Here is a 6,184-nt window from a genome sequence, read left to right as displayed (position 1 = left end):
ATTAAGAATTAGGTACTCCTTATTGTGGTCTTTTTGCAGTCTAATTGGATCTTTTAAATATTTATACCTTAATGATATAACAGTGTGCTTAATGAATAAATATATTTTCTGGTATGCTAACTCCTAAAAGTAATTTACGCATTGTGAAACGATTGCTGAAATAGGTTTGTATGTGTCAAATCTAATAGTCTGAGACTGCCATTTGGAATTCTGTGACTGTCTTTGACTGAGTGCCTATGGATACTCTGTCATTTTATTGAATTGTGGTCCACCAGTAGAAAAAGGGGAATTCTTTCTTTTTGAAAAAAATTTTTAATTGGGGAACAATGTGTTTTTCCAGGACACATCGGCTCCAAGTCAAATCGTTGTTTTCAATCTAGTTGTGGAGGGCGCAGCTCACTGGCCCATGTGGTAATCGAACCCGTGATCTTGATGTTATTAGTACTGCTCTCTAACCAACGGAGCCAACCAGTCGCCCAAAAAGTGAATTCTTTAAGTATGACTAGATATAACTTTTTTCCTTAGATAACTGTGACTGTAAAGTTCATCCTGATTTATTCACAGCTATTTTGCATGTACATTAAATGCACACATTAATTGTAAGATACATTTGGATCTCAGAAATCAACAAACATGAAAAAAGTCTGCAAGTCAAGTATATATGACATTGAAATGACATTTCTGTTTATTTTCTTAGGAAGGGACGATGAAAGTGTTAAACTGTGGAAAGTCATAAGCTTTCCATTCAGTATGGTGATTGTTTTCCAACATCACGTTCTAATTTTTTGGTCATCTTTTAGTGGAAGATGGCATTGGTTGAATAATAATAATAATAATTATTATTATTGCCTATAACATTTCCACAGGTCTCAATTTCCTTCAGGACACTTTTGCAAAGTACATAAAAAACTATGTGTACACTACCAGATTTCCTTTCCATTGTTATTATTATTATTATTATTATTATTATTATTATTTGGGTGAGGTAGACAGTGAGGGAAGAGAACTTGTTATACCAACAGCACAATATCTTCATTGTACAGACCCCTCATTCCTTGCCCAAACTTTTGTGGCTAGATTTTTCAATGATTAGAAATCATCTGATTCTAGCATTAGATAATATAATACCTATGCTGTATTACAGGACCCATTCATGAGATGTGGGATAGTATAACTTACCCCAAAACATTAATATCTTACCAGCAAAATATATTTACATAATATATTATATTTACATAATAAATAAAGAGTATTTTTAGCCTCATATATTCTCAGGTGTTACTCCCAAATGAGTTTATGCCAAAGTTAGAAAATACGTTTTATTGCATTACAGATGCAGGATTATATGCCCAAGTTATATATACATATATGTGGTTATATACACACACACACACACACACACACCTATATACAGTTCTTATATCTATCCAAAGATGTTAGTTAGTAGCGTCATTATTTTAAAAATAATTAGATTTATTTATTTATTTTTTAAATTAGCTTTAGGCGTACAAAACAATATAATAATGAGACATTTACACCCTTCACAAAGTGATAACCCCTCAATCTAGTACCCCTCTGACGTCGTATATAGCTGTTATGATACCATTGACTATATTCCCCATGCTGTACTTTATTTATTTATTTTTAAAAGATTTATTGGGGAAGAGGAACAGGACTTTATCGGGGACTTTATTGGGGAACAGTGTGTACCTCCAGGACCCTTCTCCAAGTCAAGTTGTTGTCCCTTCAATCCTAGCTGTGGAGGGTGTCGTTTAGCTTCAAGTTGTTGTCCTTTCAGTTTCAGTTGTGGAGGGCGCAGCTCAACTCCAGGTCCAGTCGCTGTTGCTAGTTACAGGGGGCGCAGCCCACCATCCCTTGCTGGAGTCGAACTGGCAACCTTGTGGTTGAGAGGATGCACTCCAACTAACTGAGCCATCCAGGAGCTCAGCAGCAGCTCAGCTCAAGGTGCCGTGTTCAATCTTAGTTGCAGGGGGCAGAGCTCACCATCCCCTGTGGGACTCCAGGAACCGAACTGGCAACCTTGTGGTTGAGAGCCCACTGGCCCACGTGGGAATCAAACCGGCAGCCTTCGGTGTTAGGAGCATGGAGCTCTAACCACCTGAGCCACCGGGTCGGCCCTGTATATATATAATTATAGTTGACATTCAATATTATTTTACTTCTGCTTCAGGTGTGCAGCGCAGTGGTCAGGCATCTACACAGTCTATGAAGTGATCCCCTTGATAAGTCCAGTGCCCATGTGACACCCTACATAATCTTTACAACATTATTGATTATATTCTTCATACTGTATTTCACATCCTTGTAACTATTTTGTGACTACCAATTTGTACTTTTGTAATCTCTTCACCTTCTCCCCATTCCCAACCCCTCCCATCTAGCAACCATCAGTTTTTTTTTTTTGTTTTTTTTTTCTCTCTCAACATTTTATTTTTTGTTTTTGAAATACAAAACACATTTTTCTTACAAAGCATATTAACAAGCTTGACATTCTTTTCAATACAGGACAACTTCCTATACGTACTTAAAAACTTCACTTTTAAAAACAGCACATTTTATGGAGGGAAATATTAATAGCTCATTAATAAGACACATGGGCTATCATTTTTTATTATTTTAGTGTTTATGAATGACAAACTTGGATAGCCCTCCGACTGAAAATTTGGTCCTCTAAAATATACAAGTATTCCTCCTGTAACAAAAATAAATTAAATGTACTATTGAAAAATCAGAAATGTATTTGGTATAGGCCTCTGAGTGAGCTTGAAAAACAAGTTAGGATGTGTTTCAACTGTACAGAAGGAACATTCTGGAATCCACCTAAAAACATTTGGCAGAACAACTGGCCTGATGCTACTGGAGTTATTCTGCCGCAGAGTGGACGGACAGAGGGTGCGTGGGAGGGTACTGCAGACTCACAACAGCCACAGAAACACTCAAAATTAACCAAAATTCAATAGAGAATAATATACAATAACAGAACAATCTCAACAGTTATTCAGTGTCTGGAAAGCACATCGTAAGCTTAGAACAAATACCTCAGCAGAAACAATATTTAAAACATGTGTAAGACTTTGAAAGTGAAAAAAACTTCATTACTCATAGATGATGTCTTGTGCATACGTACATTAGTTTCCAGGACACTGGGGACAACCACAAAACATACAAAGTAAGAATAATGCCAAGCTGCTTAACCTTCCACCAATTTCTTGAGTGTTAAACCCAGACCACCTTTGGCTACTTGCAGGGGTGTCTTTTCTTCTTTATTCTCAATGTAAATACTTGCTCCATGAGACACCAGCAGTTTTGCTTCTTCCACTCTCTCCTCGTCACAGGCTAAGTGTAGAGGAGTGTTACCCTCACTGTCTTGGATGTTTGTGGATGCTTTGTAGTACAGAAGGATATGAATCGTCTTCAAGTTACCCTTGGCCGCCGCCCGGTGCATTGCTGTAGCCTCATAATGGTCCTTAGCGTCTGGATTAGCCCCGCCTTCCAGTAACATGACAGTGATCTCATGCCTGTTTTTGGAAGCTGCATAATGTAGGGGAGTACAGCCATTTTGATTGACAGCATTCACTTGAGCACCTCTTCCTAGAAGGGCTTTTACAATCTCATCCCGGCCAGCAGAAGCAGCGATATGAAGAGGAGACCAACCTGCATCATCTTTATCATTCACTGGCACTCCAAGTTGCAGCAAGAATTCAACAATTTCTGTATGTCCGGCTGAGCACGCCCAATGCAATGCAGTCCTGCTGTCCTGGTCAGTTCTAGTAGCCAGGGATTTATCCGCCAGGATCCTTTCCTTCAACTACAGCTTCCCGCTGTAGGCCAGATTACAGATCATTAGGTTAGATACAGAACCCTCCATTTCGCTTTCCCAGGATCTCGGGCTGTTTTTTTTCTTTATTATCTCTGAGTCTATTTCTGTTTTGTTTGCTCGTTTATTCTGTTCTTTATATTCCACATACAAGTGAGATCACATGGTATTTGTCTTTCTCAGTCTGACTTATTTCACTTAGCATAATATTCTCTAGGTCCATCCATGTTGTTGCAAATGGTAAGATTTCATTCCTTTTAACGGCCAAGTAAATAGATTTAATGTCCATCTTCATTCAGATATTTTGCTGGCTGTGTGAAAAGTATTTTTCTTTCCTGTCAAGGTACAGTGTGGGAACTTCTGTAATTTGAGGAAATAATTATCTTTTCATTCTCTTAGCAATTCTGTTATGTCAGTAGGGAATGGAAACAACCATTAGGCATTAGAAACAGAGTCAAATTTGAATCTCAGCTTCACCATTAGTTGGCATAATAATGAGATGTAGACAGGGACTCACGCAAGTCAAACTTGGATTGAAGTAGATCACAAAGTGGTAGGAGCTGGTTAGTGGTTAATCCTAGGAAGGAGGGCAGGAGCACTGACTAGGGGCATAAGGGGGCTGTTAGCCACCCGTGTTTTATTTCTTGACTTTGGTGGTTGTTGCAGGAGTATGTTTACTTTATGATCATTCATCAGTTTGTACAGTTATTGAGCTTGTATCTTTTTGCGTGTACTACTTCTGTAAGTAATGTTTAAATAAAATGTCGATTAGTGAAAAGAATAAAAGTACTGAAAAATAGTGACAGACTAACTCCCATAACCCATAGACCCAATGGGGAAAATATTTCATAAAACCCATGTATAAAATAAAAAGGATTGAATAATATCACATATATTATTAAAATGGAATATAAAATGTAAAAAAGTTTAGGGGTCATCAGTTACGATGATATGTCTCTAAGTAGTAGCTGGTAAATGTTGTTTAGGGGTCAATGTGCAGATGGAATAAAACATTCTCTGATTAGGAAATTTCTTTCTGCCATGTCTGGAGCTCTGGGGTGTCACTCACCAATCCTTAGGAGTGGTTATTATGAAATAATAACAACAACTGTGTAAATGGTTTAGTGTTTTTAGTACATGAATACTTAAAAAATAGAAGAAAATTTGCAATCATTACATTTATTTTACCCTGAAGACTAGTGTTTTATGAAACATAGCTTGGGAAATATTGGTTTAAATTTTAATCTTATGGGCAATGGGAGGCTGTTTAGTATTTTAAGAAGGGGAGTGACAATCTCATGCCGTCATGGAGGATGTGAAGGCTGGGATAGAAAAAGGGAAATAAGAATGGGACTGTTCCAGTAGTTAGGGGATGATGAGAACCTTAATTCTGTTGACTGGCAGGGTCAATTAAGAAGAGAGAATTGATGCCAGAAATTTCAAGGTGGTAAAATCAATAGGCTTCGTGACTGTGGTGGATACTGCGATCCATGCCCACATCACGCTTGAATGATGTTCAGTTGCTCCAGTTGCTGGGAGTGCCATTGGCAAACAGCCTTCAGCTTCCAGCTCCTTCAGGAATTGTTTCAACCACAGAGAGACTTGCCCACATCCAATGACTAATGAGGAACAGGCCTGGCTTCATTTCCTAGTGACCTGTGTAGTCACACAGGACCCCATGCACAGAAGGGGTCTAGTGCTGTGTTTAATGTTGTACTGTCACTGTATTTGACATCTTAGTTTTTAAAACAGAGTTTTGCATTTTCATTTTGCACTGGATCTTGCAAATCATGTAGTTGGTATTGATGTGGGAGTATAAACGCCTTGCCATGTAGGCCCATTTCAAAGTAACTCTGAAAAGTCACTCTAGCAGCAGAGCTCCCCATGAGTCAGTGGGGCAGTTGTTGGGCCTGCATCTAAGTTTCACTTCACTTCTCCTGTTTAATCCTGTTTGATTCCCCTGTCTTCTACAGATATTGGCCCCAAGGGCACTCCTTAAGCTTCCTGCTCACTAACCTCCATCTTAGAGTCTGCTTTTTGGAGAATTCAACCTGCAACCATGACATTTTGGATATGAGAGCGGAGGGTGAGAGAGGAGTCAAGGACAACTCTGAGATGGTTTTCCTGGGCTTAGTGGACAATAACGCCATTCACAGATAAGGGGGCCCAAAAGAGGAGGAGCAGTTGGGGAGGGAAAAATAAAGAGAGGTTTTGTATTAGAGTTTAAGAATTCAGTTTTGTAGACTTAATTTTGATGTGACTGAAGGCCATCTAGGAGGAGATGAACGTTTGTAGAATATTAATATGGAGTTCGGCAGGGATGTTTGGGTCATGTTCATGAGCTGA

At 38.7% G+C, this 6,184-nt stretch overlaps 1 pseudogene; it reads right to left on the bottom strand.

Moving 5' to 3' along the window:
• Positions 1 to 3,088: 3,088 nt before the first annotated feature.
• Positions 3,089 to 3,889, bottom strand: LOC141571568 (uncharacterized; annotated as a pseudogene).
• Between the last annotated feature and the right edge of the window lie 2,295 nt (positions 3,890 to 6,184).

This window comes from Rhinolophus sinicus, chromosome 17 (assembly GCF_057876585.1).
Source record: "Rhinolophus sinicus isolate RSI-liver-muscle chromosome 17, RSI-T2T, whole genome shotgun sequence".
Taxonomy (NCBI): Eukaryota; Metazoa; Chordata; class Mammalia; order Chiroptera; family Rhinolophidae; genus Rhinolophus; species Rhinolophus sinicus.
Note: the sequence above shows the minus strand (reverse complement) of the source record. Positions and strands in the feature narration are given on the sequence as shown.